Source organism: Nicotiana sylvestris, chromosome 1 (assembly GCF_000393655.2).
Source record: "Nicotiana sylvestris chromosome 1, ASM39365v2, whole genome shotgun sequence".
Lineage (NCBI taxonomy): Eukaryota > Viridiplantae > Streptophyta > Magnoliopsida > Solanales > Solanaceae > Nicotiana > Nicotiana sylvestris.
Genome location: NC_091057.1, coordinates 152,899,140 through 152,912,923, shown reverse-complemented (window position 1 = coordinate 152,912,923; position 13,784 = coordinate 152,899,140).

Below are 13,784 nucleotides of genomic sequence, written 5' to 3'. Positions count from 1 at the left end.
AGTCAATAGTTTGAGATGACCAAAGAAGAAGTCTCAATCCAAGAAACAAGAAAGAAAAGAAAAAAAAGGGAAGTGAATCCAAATGCAGAAGTAGAGAAAGATGTGAACTGCTCAAGACATGGTTGAAATCACGTGCATTGCATGTCCGGTCTTGATCCAAAGAATAATGAACTAACACCTACAACTAGCAAGCATCAAGATTCAAATCTAAAGTCCACATGAAGAGCCCTTCAAGACTCAAGACCAAGCTTCAGAAGACTTATAGATAGGAATCTTGTAACTTATAGTTGCCAAGTTTAGTTAGTCTTTTTCATTTTTGATTTTTGATGTAATAACAGGACCACAGACCAGAACCTCGACGGAACGACACCTCGACCAAGGATATGTAGGCAGCTCAGATACCAAGGCTCGGTCACATTCTCTTTTCTTTTAGCTTTTGGTCTCTTTAAATAAGGGTCAGGTTAAAAAACATGTCTAGTCGTTTTTTGTCTAAAAATACTTCTTATTTTCAGTCAAAGAGGGGAAGCTGTAGACATGTGATTTTTGACCCTCCCCAAGATTTTTTATATTTTAGCATGTAAATATTTAATCCAGGCCTAATATAACTATTTCAACTATTTTTGAATCCTTTACTTTATTCTCGTCACAAAAAATAAAAATTACAAAAATATTTTAGCTTATGTATCTTTCGTAAATTTAAATAAAAAATATACAAAAATAGTACCTGTGAGCACGTGATTTTTGCTTCACGAGACAATCGCTCCAAAAGAAACAAAAAATAATAACAATTGATCCTGTTGTACAATTTTTGGATTTTTACATGGCACTTTGTTAATTATTTATGACTTTAGCCCATTTTTACTTTATTAAAACAAAATACAAAAATGTACGTGTCATGCATAATCTGAACCGTAACATGGTTGTTAAATAGAAAAGCATAAACAGACATCTTTGTCCGTGATTTTGTTTTGTTTGATTTTTACCTGTTTTGAATTATTTTAATGTGTGTGCAAATAATTGTATTAAGTGTTTCATTTTAATTTGATTTTACTTAGTTTTGTTTTTTTTAAAAAAAAATAATAATAAAGAATAAAAGGAAATAACAAAAAAGAAAGCCCTTCCTTTTTCGGACTTGGGCCAATTTGTTAAAATACAAATTGGCCCAAACAAAAAATGCCCAAAACCAGGCCTGCCCGGTCCAGTCCAAGTTGATACCCAGGGTGTCCAAACGACGCCGTTTTAATCCAGCTTGATCTGGGCCGTTGATCTCAGATTGATCAACGGCCAAGATCACATTTCCCATACCCACGAACAAAACCTGACCCGTTCCACCCAGACCAACCCAAACCCCGTTTAGATGAAACGACACCGTCTCTTCTAAACCTTCAGATCCAAGCCGTTGATCTTGATTGATCCAACGGCTGAGATCAGCCCACCCATCCCATATATAACCTTCTAACCTTACCCTGCCCCCTATCCAATACCCCAGCCCCCATCTTCACCTTCTTCCCCATCAAACCCTAGAGCCGCCCCTGTATCCTTCACCATGAAAGCCGGCGGCATGGACGCCGGTGACCCTACCCTTAACACCATAGATGCTCCTCACCGTCCTGAACCCAAATCCACCAACCACACACCTCGAATCCCATCCCACCTTCTCGAATCTTCATTTGAAGATTCGAGTCAAAACCCTATCTACATCGATCGACCCTAAATTCATACCAGACACTTCCCAGACCCCCCTCGTGACCAAACCATGCTTGGTTTGGTCCGAATCTGATCAGGGAAGCATGAATCCCAGATCTGAGTTTTGGAACTTTGTGATTCTTCGTCACTGGTCCATATCCGTTCAAACCGAAGAGATTAAGGTCTAATGGACCTTAATCAAAGTGTTTCTCATCTGAGAAACACTTCGATTAAAGTCCGTTCAACCTTAAGAAAGGGCTGTTCGAATCCAAGTAAGGTTTTGATTTATTTTCAAGGTTTAGGGTGAGTTCTTTCTTTTTCTTTATTTGTTTTAGTCCATCTGATTGTGGTGAAGGTTTGTTCATGTTTTGTTTGTGTCCCCGAATTTTAGCAACTATGCCCTGACCATTTTGCCTGAACCTTTGTTGTTTGATTGAGTATCTTCTTCTACTTGTTCTGATAGTGTGTATGTATGTATTTGTTGTGCAATAATTGAGCTTCAAATGTTGACTGATCAATTAGTTCCTCGAGTACCACTTTGCTCAGTCAGTATAATTCGAATCATGTGTCGATACTGTTAAATGTCTGATTCTTGGTTACGACTGTATGTGTTATAACTAATATAGTCGAGTCGACAAATGTCGTCAATTAATTTCAGTAGTTCAAATGTTAACGATTGAACCTGTTGTTTGCTGCAACTTTGTTTGAATCAAAGTAAGAATCAAGTAGGGTCACTTATAGTTATTGTATTTGAATATGAAAATAAAAGGGTAGATTGATAGCTGCAATCTGAATTGATGGCATGTGCACTTGTGCACAGCATGTGCATTGTGCACAGCCTGGTTCCTGCATAAAGGGGCTTTTGATTTTAAAATAGTTTGACAGCATATGCTGTCAGATATATTCTGCTGCCCATACTCTACTTTAACCTTAGAAATAATAAACATTACTTAAAGTGAGTTTGCCAGGGAATATCATGGTTTTGTTTATACTTAATTGACTAAGTGGAACTGAAAAGAGGGCAGCACATGAGAGGGTGTTCGAATGGTCTAAACAGGCTGTTTAAAGGGATGATTTGAGGCTCAATAAAAAGGGCACTTCCATCAGTTCTAGGAGGGGATTTTTGAGAAAGACATCGGATGGGGAGCAGAGGGAGATATAGGAGGAGAATTTGAAAGAGAGAGAGGGTGATACACACTGAGAGGTATACACACACAGACATACATAGGGAGAGAATCAAAAAAAGAGGGGAGAGCAAAAAGACATACATAGATACACATAGATACAGAAATAGAAAGAGAGTAAGAAAGAGATAAAACAGATTAGGAAATCAGAAACTTGGTTTTGTTTGCTGAAGTTCATCTATTGTCAATGTGTTAGGCAGTGTTGCTTCTTCTAAGTTTCAATCGAGATTATTGTTAGTGTTTTGTTTCATTTGGTATATCTCGGAATTGGATTGTCTGGAGTTTTTGTTTCCACCACACTGTGTGCTGCTCCATTTGGCTGCTTTCTCTTCAACTATAGCTCCACTTCTTGCAATAGAATCTGTTCTGCTGTGTTGTTTCGATTGCTGCTGTTATTCTGATTCCTGCTGCTGCTGATCTTCCCTGTTATTCTCTTCTTCCTTTTTGCATTTCAGCATTCCAGGTACACATTTCAAATCCTATGTGGGTGTAAACTGTAACAGTTCGAAAGCATGAAATGAAAGGAGTTCCAAGAAGTTTAAATGTCTGTTTGTAATGCTCATGGTCTATTGATTTCTTCGTATAAATTGATCAGTGTGTAATTCAATAGCAAAAAAAATCTAGTTAGTTAATACTTAACTGAGTTTTAGCCTCTTGTATCTTAGTGTATAGTTGTTTGTTGATATGAGTTAAGTAATGGTGTAGTACGTAGAATGTACAAATATTTGACATAGTGACTGACCGGATTCTTGTTTTAGCTATAATGATATGCATAGGATAGGATACTTCCACCTTACACAATGATGTTCTGTTTTATTTTAGTTTCTTTCGTCAAAACCCGCTAGGCAGTATATAGGAGCACGTTCGAACCCCCAGTGATAATAATGCCTAGTGGGTTAATTCCCTTAACCTAGCCTAAATGAGTCTAGCTTGAATTCAATTCAAGATATGTTTTGGATATGAGCATAGCATTTGTCATGTAATTTCTTTGTCAAAGTAGAACATTTCTCATAAAAGTAGGACGTCTTTTTTACTTTATAAATAATTAATCAGAAATTGATAAGAATTAGGCCCAAAACATATACTTGAATTGACATGTATCTTCCTTCTTCTATTTTTAGACTGAACATAGTAGAAATGTAGCCACTTTAGGATATCCTTTCTAAATAGAGACGAGCCTCGCCAAATAAAAATGCAAAATTGCGGGGCCCTCAATAAATAATCATAATAAATATTTAGAATTCAGGATAGGCCGTTTAGTGAATTTCATGGCTTCCTACAAATAATAATGCGCTAGACTCTTTTAGGCGCGACTTAATTAAATTACATTCTTAAACTCGGGTGCACATTGATGTGACCCGAATCCAAATCTCAACGGAGTCGAAATGTGTTAACAACTACGGGTGCATTGATTGTGACGTGGTTCAAGATGCATTTTCATGACGTTGCAATTCTATAAAAATAAATGATAATAATAAAAGCGGTTTTAAACTTAATAAAAGCACATAAGTCACAACATGTATTTAAATCCGATATTTTGCCATTATAACAATTTAAGCGACCGTGCTAGAACCACGGGATTCGAGGGTGCCTAACACCTTCCCTCGGGTCAACAGAATTCCTTGCTTAGAATTTCTGGTTCGCAGACTTCATTTGGAAAAGTCGAAAATTTCCTCGATTTGGGATTCAAGATAAACCGGTGACTTGGGACACCAAAAGCCAAACGTTTCCCAAGTGGCGACTCTGAATTAAATAAATAATCCCATTTCGAATATTGTCACTTAAATTGGAAAAACTCCACCCGCGCATTTAACCCTTCGGGGCGGGCGCGCAAAAGGAGGTGTGACAGCTCTGGCGACTCTGCTGGGGAAACAAACCCAGAACCACTGGTTCAGGGTTCAAGAATTCGAGCTTAGAATAATTGTTATATTTGGCTTTATTATCTGATCTTTATTACATGTTTTTGCATAACGTATAAATGTTGTCTTTTACCGCTTTGATATTATCTGAACTGTATATAAACTGTGCCGAAACCCTTCTCTTCTTACCTTCGGGGAGAAGCTCGCTGGTCGAGACTCCCTATTCTGTTAGTGTCAATACCTGAAATAAGAAAGAGGTCGGACAAGTTACAAAGCCGGACGATCTCGCGGGTCCCCGGTACGTAGCCCCCTCCTCGACTCGAGTTGTCCGCTCGGATACACAGTCTAGAACAAATACCCAGGTTACGAACCTAGAATAACTTGACTTCATGCCGGATCCCTAGTAGGAACGCTTATTTGCATCATGTTACATTTGACTTAGGGGGCTCAACACAGGGGTTGGGTCCGTCTAGGACAGGCAACCTGAAATGAAAAGACCATCATGCTGCATTCTTGTCTGTGTTGTGCATTTATTTGTTTCGGTTCCGCATGTCGACCGGTTCCTAAAAAAGGAAAAATAGCAGCGTAGGGGAGATAATTACTTATTTTGGAAAAATAAAACCAATGTCCAAGTAGTGTCAAGACCTCGCCGGAATTTTTCTAAAATTTTTTTTTTCTTTTTATTGAGAGTTATTAAAAAAAAAGAATATAAAAATTTTCTTTTATCACTTTCATAATAAAAAAAAGAAGGTATTTATTTTAAAAGTAAAAAAAAAAAAAAACGGAAAATTCATAATTCAAAATGTTGTTTCTTTCGTAGTACCCCTTTTATGAATTCAGACTAATAGTCCAAATTTTTCCTAAAAAATAATAATAAATATTTTCTTTAGTCTTTATCTCTTTTCAAAAAATAATAAAAATACGTATTCTTGATTTCTAGGTTTATTCGATTTTCCCTATTTACGGTATGCCCGAACTACGCCGGTTTGATTCTCACCGGATGTGAGATACGTAGGCAACCCTCGTCGGGTTCAACCCCATTTTGCTAAAATAGCCAAAATCAATAAATAAATAAATAAATAAATAAATAAAAAAGAGATGTGTCAAATTTTTAAAGAGTCATAAATAAGTCAGGTGACGCTGTTTTGTCATAAATAGCCGAATGTTCCCGAAAGGGACGCCGGAAGGCTGACTTTGCATAAACAGCCACTTTTGGGTTTTGCTTAGCATTTTTAGACCCACACAGCCTTAAAATCTTCGTCCCCGAAGTGCTTAAAGGCCGTGTTCAAAGCTTGGTCCCCTCTGTAAAATATTTTGAGTCAGTCATTTTTGTTAAAATCACCTTAATAAATGTGCAGGATGAGCACGATGCAAAATGAACATTTTTCAATAATGACCAAAATCCCTGTCAAGTTACGGCTATGGTGGAATGATCTAGGTGTTGAAGGACAAAATGAGGTTAAGAAATATCTGAAAGGTCTTGTGGGTTTATTGGAAATCCAGCCTCGGGGAGATATCATAAGAGCTTTGGTTACCTATTGGGACCCGGCGCACAATGTTTTCCATTTCTCTGATTTTGAACTCACCCCGACTTTGGAAGAAATGGCCGGATACATCGGGAATACTGAACTTCCCTTGAGGGAAAAATACTTGGTCGCCCCAAGAGTCGTCACGGTACATCGGTTCCTAGATTCATTGAAGATACCTAGAACAGTCCACAACCCGGATCTGGCAGCCGGATTTTGTACTCCATGCTTCATATATGATAGGTACGGTCATGAGGGGGGATTCAATAATCCAATCAACAAACTGTGCAGCAAAGGGGTTCGTCAGAAATGGGACAAGCACAGACGGGTAGCTTTCATGATGATGTTCCTGGGCCTCCTGGTATTTCCAAGGAAAGATGGAAACATTGATTTGAAGATATCTGGGGTCGTCAGCACTTTACTCACGCAAAGTGACAGTACTCTCGCGCCAATGGTGGTATCTGACATCTTTCGGGCTCTCACAGCTTGTAAAGCTGGGGGAAATTTCTTCGAAGGTTGTAACTTGCTCCTACAGATATGGATGACCGAGCACCTCTGCCATCATTCCGAGATTTTGAGCCATGGTTCCCCGGAAAAGACCCGCATAGAAGAATCTTACACGAGAACCAAAGAGATCATTTTGCCCAAAGGAGTCCTGGCATGGACCTCGTTCTTTCAAGCTCTTACTGCCAGCCAAATACAATGGACGTTGGGATGGTTGCCTGTTGATGAGATCCTATATATGTCTGCAGCTAAAACTCATTTCTTACTGATGGGGCTTAAGAGCATTCAACCTTACGCACCCTGCCGAGTTTTGAGACAGTTCGGAAGATGCCAGACAATACCTCATGAGGAAGATCTTAGCACTCAAGCAGTTGAAATGAGTCCTAACAGACAATTCCCAGAAGCAAAGATTCGCCAAATCTGGAGTGAGTGTCAATATTTGAAATCAGATACTTGCGTGCGGGATCGAGCCAAAGGAGAGACGGCGCTAGGTTACCTTGCATGGTATAGAAGGGAATTCGAGCATGAAAGGCCGGCTAAGAGACCCCACATCCGGAATTTTACCGAATCATCACAAAGGCAGTGGGAATGGTTAGCAAAGGAAAGAGGCTATTGCGCCGAAATCAGCAGGTTAAAGCAACAAGTAGAAGGCTTGAAATATGAGCACAATGTGCAAACTGCTACCAATTTGGGAGAACGGAACAGGTTAGTTCAGGAGAACGAAATGCTCAGAGCCCAGATCAAACAGATAAGGGTGGATGCGGATAAACAGCCAAGGCGTCGATCAGACGAACACCTGATAAAAAGGCTAAAAAGTGAAATCAGGGAATGGCAAGATGGTTTGGAGAAATTTGAAAACGTCATAGCAAAGCTCAGGGCACAGTGGGATGCAAGAGCAGATGAGCATCGCCGATACCTGAATCAATTGGAAGGCAACCACGAGAAGACTTTTGTTAAAATAAAGAGAGAGATGGCTGCACTTGAGATCAAAGCAACTAATCAGGCCAAGGTTTTCCAAATTGAGAGCAGATACTGGCACGACTCAATAGCCCAGATGAGGTTGGAAGTACGGCGACTGAAGCATCAGCATATACAGGATGCTCAAGTATTCAAGACATGCAGCGATCAGATAAAGCGCCTACTCGTGGAGAAGAAGCAAACCAGAGATAGGATCAAGGCCATTGCCCATGCCATCACCAGACGATGTCTACGATGTGAGAACATGTCCAGCGTTACCGTCCTCTCGGCAGTAATGGGTTATGTCAAGCAGACTATGCACGAGCTGGAGCAACTTGAGAGGGATCTCACGCCTAGGACCGCGGCGAGGCCGAACGATGCCCCGCGGACACCAATTTTCAAAACCATAATGCACTCATAAGTCGAATCTGTATCTTAGCATTTTCTGCCTGTTTTTCCATCAGGGTGATTTTAGTCTATGTTGAGTCTAGGTTTATTTTTGAAGTTTGCTTTTTCTTTTGCAAAATGTAGTTTGTAATAGACCACTTCAACAATAAAAGGTTGCTTCTTTTACGCTCATTTGTGTTTTTCGAACTACGTAATGATCTGATTCACGCAGGCATCGTGATACGTAGGCAATCCTCATCGGATCCGGTCGCATTTCTTTTACTGCAAAAATAATAAAAAAAAACATAAAAGAAAAACAAAAAAAAAAGAGAAAAAGAAAAGAAAAAGAAAAGAAAGGGAAAAACTAATAAGAGGAAAAATGCCGGAATGACGCATGCTCTCGTAGCAAACATATAGTAATCCACTTAACTGTATAGGTGCATCATGCCCAACGTGAGATTAACTATCTGTTATTTGCTACAAATTAACCGTGCGTTTGTCGTTGAGTATATCCAGGGTTTTGGAAGACGGTTGGTTTGGTGAAAGTCTGGCCTCGCACTCATACTTCACGAGGTCAAGGAGAAGTGTTCAACTACCTGTTGTTAGGACCAGAAGCAGTACTCACACTTACTTCACCAGGTCAAAAGGAAGTGTGGAAATGTCTTCAGAAATTCCATTGCAAACAATCCCTGTTTCCGAGGAAAGCTCGATCTCAGCCGTCCTCACACCTGAATCCGCAACTGCGGAGGAAAATAGAATCCTACGGCTCCGCATGTTGGAAATGCTGGACGATTGGAATAATGGGAAAGAGCCGCCAAGTGTCGTCCCCGGATTCCCTGAATTATTCTCCAGGTCAAGTGGGACCTCTAATGTCCCCATAAATTATCCTGCTACCCCATTCGGGTACCCAGCCACCTCAGCCTTCTCTGCTGGATCGCCTTCCGAGCCTCATCCCCGAATGTCACCCACTGATGCAAGCATGAACATCTTTACTGCATCGCCTTGCCCGATCACAGCACAGCCTACCACGTACAAGCCAAGCTTTGACTCATCCTCTTTTACATTCCAAGCACCATCGTTCTCAATGGAACCAACTAGGTTCGCTATCGGTACTAATCCTCTACCGCCTCAGTGCGAGCTTGCACCTGGGCAGGATCAGAACCCAAGAATTGCAGAACAAAATGAGATTTCCAAAAGAATGAGAAGCCTTGAACAAAGTTTGAAGAATATGCAAGGATTGAGCGGACAAAAGAGCGTCTCTTACGCCGACCTGTGCATGTTCCCTCACGTGCACCTGCCAACGGGTTTCAAGACCCCAAAGTTCGAGAAATACGATGGGCACGGTGACCCCATTGCACATCTTAAGAAATACTGCAACCAATTGCGGGGAGCCGGCGGAAAAGAAGAACTGCTAATGGCATATTTTGGGGAAAGTCTAGTAGGGATAGCTTCGGAATGGTATATGGATCAGGAAATGTCCCGATGGCATATATGGGATGATCTCGCCAGAGATTTTGTAAAACAATTCCAGTATAACATCGACATTGCGCCAGACCGAAACTCTCTGTCGAATTTGAAGAAGAAACCTTCGGAAAGCTTCAGAGAATATGCTATTAAGTGGCGTGAACAGGCGTCGAGAGTGAAGCCTCCCATGGATGAAGTGGAAATGGTCACTACCTTTCTCCAGGCTCAAGAGTCTGACTATTTCCAAAACATGATGTCAGCCATGGGTAAGCCATTCGCGGAAGCGATCAAGATTGGAGAGATGGTGGAAAATGGCTTGAAAACAGGTAGGATTCTGAGTCAAGCAGCCATAAGGGCAACCTCCCAGGCCGTCCAAAGCGGGTCCGGAGGAACGACGAGGGGGAAGAAGAAGGAAGAAACGACTATGGCAGCCTCTGAAGCAAGGGAGTATCGTCATCCCAGGCCCCATTTTCCGGAAAGAGCCCCACAACACTACTACCCCCACTCAAATTTGGCATATGCTCATCAACCTTATATGGTCATGAATGCCCAACCTTATAACCATCCACCACAACAAGCCAACCGAGGCCCAGCTCCACCTCCCAGAAATCAGCCTCCATACCGCAACCACTATAACCCACAACCCCCACAGAATAACTTTCGCCCTCAGGAGCCACCTCGATGGCGGACTTTCACGCCCATCGGTGAACAATACTCTACTTTGTTCCCTAAGCTAGTCCAGTTGGGTTTCTTGCAACCAATCCCCCAAACGAGGCAAAACCCAACATCACCTTCTTACAAAGTCGGAGTCAGATGCGCCTATCATTCGGGGGCCGAGGGACATGATACAAACGACTGCTGGTCGTTGAAAAGAGTGGTCGAGAATTTGATAGAGCAAGGGAAAATAGTGCTAAGGGACGAAGAGATCCCAAATGTGACTAACAATCCATTGCCTGCTCACAATAATGGGCCGCTGATCGGAATTATTTGTGAAGACAAAGAGTTCGATCCTGCTTTGAAAGCTATAATTGCCATTGTCGACACGAGGAAGAAACCCGAAATGGACCAGAAACCAAAAAAGGGGGAAGAGGTCAAGGCTATAAAGAAAGTGCCTGAAAAGAAGGTGGAGAAGAAAGTGGTACCGGTAAAGGATGAAGTTCTTTACATACCACGAGGTCAAGCTGAGAAGACGCAGAACTTCGGAATCAAAAAGACAAAACCTATGTACGTGCCGAAAGGGGCCTATGTGGTCCGGGGGACGATTCAACCACCTCGGCTGAATGAGCCAGTGGTTATCGGACGCGTGCCACAAAAGCCAATGACCAACCCGTCCACAGTGCCGTGGAATTATCAAAAGACTTTGGTGATGTACAAAGGTAAAGAGGTCATGGGAGAACTTCCAGAAAATACTTTCATTGGAAGGTATTCAAATACCCAAGAACTGAACAACGCCACACAAAGGCGCTTCCCTCCAAAGAAGCCCGTGAGTGTTGAAGAAGCGGAAGTGTTCTTCCAACAAATGAAAATGCTGGATTACGAAGTGATAGATCAGTTGCGCAAGTACCCTGAGCAAGTATCCATGCTGTCATTATTGATGAGGTCGACCGAGCATCAAAAGATCCAACTGAAAACCCTGAATGAAGCATATGTACCGGTTGAAACCTCGGTGGAACAACTAGAGCGGATGACAGAAAGATTCTTCGCCGTTAACCAAATCTCTTTCAGCAAGAATGATTTACCCCCGGAAGGAGCAGCACACAACAAGGCTTTGCATTTAACAGTTAAATGCGAGGACTACTATGTCAAGCGGGTAATGTTGGATGGGGGATCAGGTGTTGACATTTGCCCGCTTTCCACGCTACAAAGGATGGAAATTGGGACCGGAAGAATCCGACCCAACAATGTCTGCGTAAGAGCTTTCGACGGCATCAAGAGAGATACCATGGGAGAAATAGACCTGTTGTTGGTCATAGGACCAGTCGAATTTCGAGTAACCTTCCAGGTGATCGACATGGACACATCCTACAATTTTCTCCTTGGCAGACCTTGGATCCATGCGGCAGGAGCCGTGCCTTCCACTCTTCACTAGATGGTGAAGTTCGAGTACGAAGACCGGGAGATCGTGGTCCATGGGGAAGATGAGCATGCCATTTATCGGGACCCATCCATCCCGTATCTTGAACCGAGAGAAGAGAGCGAACATACGGCCTATCAAGCTTTTGAGATTGTACTGGCAGAGCAGCACGAAGAGGGAATACCTTGCCCCCAGCCTTTCTTGTCTAGCGCCTCGGTTATGGTGGCCAAAGAGATGATCCGGCACGGATTTAAGCCAGGGAAGGGGCTTGGACGAACCCTTCACGGAATAACAGAGCCCATTACCTTGCCTGCCACCAAGAAACCTTTTGGACTAGGTTTCAAACCTACTCCAGCCGACAAAGAATGGGCAAAGAAAAGGAGAAATAAGGGTTGGAAGTTACCTCAACCGCTGCTGGATTTATATGCAACTTTCATCAGGCCAAGGTACGTTGAAGAAGAAGATAATGAGGTCTTCACAGCTGAGGAAATCGAGGAGATATGTAGGGCGATGAGAGAGATGCTCTACGAGGTCCACATGGTTCAACCAGGTGAAGGCACAAGCACTGCTGAGATGATATACATGGGGCCGAGCGCCCAACTTCAAAACTGGGAGGCCACGCCATTCCCGACTAGACGGAAGTCCGGGTAGACCTGTCCTGCCACCTATCCTATGTCACAAGTTATCCCCAGGACATAACTTGAACGTTTTCTTCCTTTCAATTTTTTGTTTTGAATTCCTAAGTTGCAAACGTTGTTGTCTTCCAACTTTCCAAAAAATATAAAGAAAAAAATCAATCATTGCTTTCCATTCTTTCTTTTTGTTCTGATTTTTGTTATTTTTCCTTTTACCTTTCTTTTCAGTCATAATAATGCGGCTTTAAATATGACATGCTTGCGGACTTCACGCCCAGATCACAATGAGTTATTTAACTGCAAATTAACGAACCCAGAACCAGAATATGATGAGGAAGAGGCTTTTAGGGAGATAAACCGAGAATTGGAATATTTCGAGAATAAACCTAAGCCAAATCTGAATGACACTGAACCGGTAAATTTAGGAACCCCGGAAGAAATCCGGGAGACCAAGATAAGCATTCACACGGACAAGAAAACGCGAGAGGCGATAATTCAACTTCTTTTTGAATTCAAAGACGTGTTTGCTTGGTCATATGATGACATGCCGGGACTAGGTGTTGATCTAGTGGTTCATAAATTGCCGATTCATCCTGATTGTCCTCCAGTTCAACAAAAGCAACGAAAGTTCAAAACTGAGGTTAGTGACAAGATTAAAGAGGAGATCACCAAACAACTGAAAACGGGAGTGATTCGGGTAGTCCAATATACAACATGGTTGGCAAATGTGGTTCCAGTACCAAAAAAGGACGGAAAAACTCGAGTATGTGTAGATTACCGAGATCTGAACAGAGCAAGTCCTAAAGATAATTTCCCGCTGCCCAACATCCAAATCCTCGTTGATAATTGCGCCAAGCACGAGATACAGTCTTTTGTAGATTGTTATGCTGGGTATCATCAGGTATTGATGGATGAAGAGGACGCCGAGAAAACTGCCTTCACCACGCCTTGGGGCACCTACTGTTACCGGGTCATGCCATTTGGTCTGAAGAATGCTGGGGCTACTTACATGAGGGCCATGACTGCCATTTTCCATGACATGATGCATCAGGAAATAGAGGTGTACGTGGACGATGTGATAGTCAAGTCCAAGACGCAGGATAATCACATCCAAGACTTGAGGAAATTCTTCGAGAGATTAAGGAAGTATGACTTGAAGATAAACCCAGCCAAATGCGCTTTCGGAGTTCCGTCGGGCAAACTTCTGGGCTTCATCGTAAGCAGGAGAGGTATCGAGCTAGATCCAACTAAGATAAAATCCATCAGAGATCTGCCTCCCCCGAGAACAAAGAAAGACGTGATGAGTCTGTTGGGCAGGTTGAACTACATCAGTCGGTTTATTGCCCAGCTGACAAGCACGTGTGAGCCCATATTCAAGCTGTTAAGGAAAGATGCGGCGATTAAATGGACAACTGAGTGTCAAGAAGCCTTTGATAAAGTCAAAGAATACCTTTCGAATCCCCCAGTCTTGGTCCCTCCAGAACCAGGGAGGCCACTTTTCTTGTATC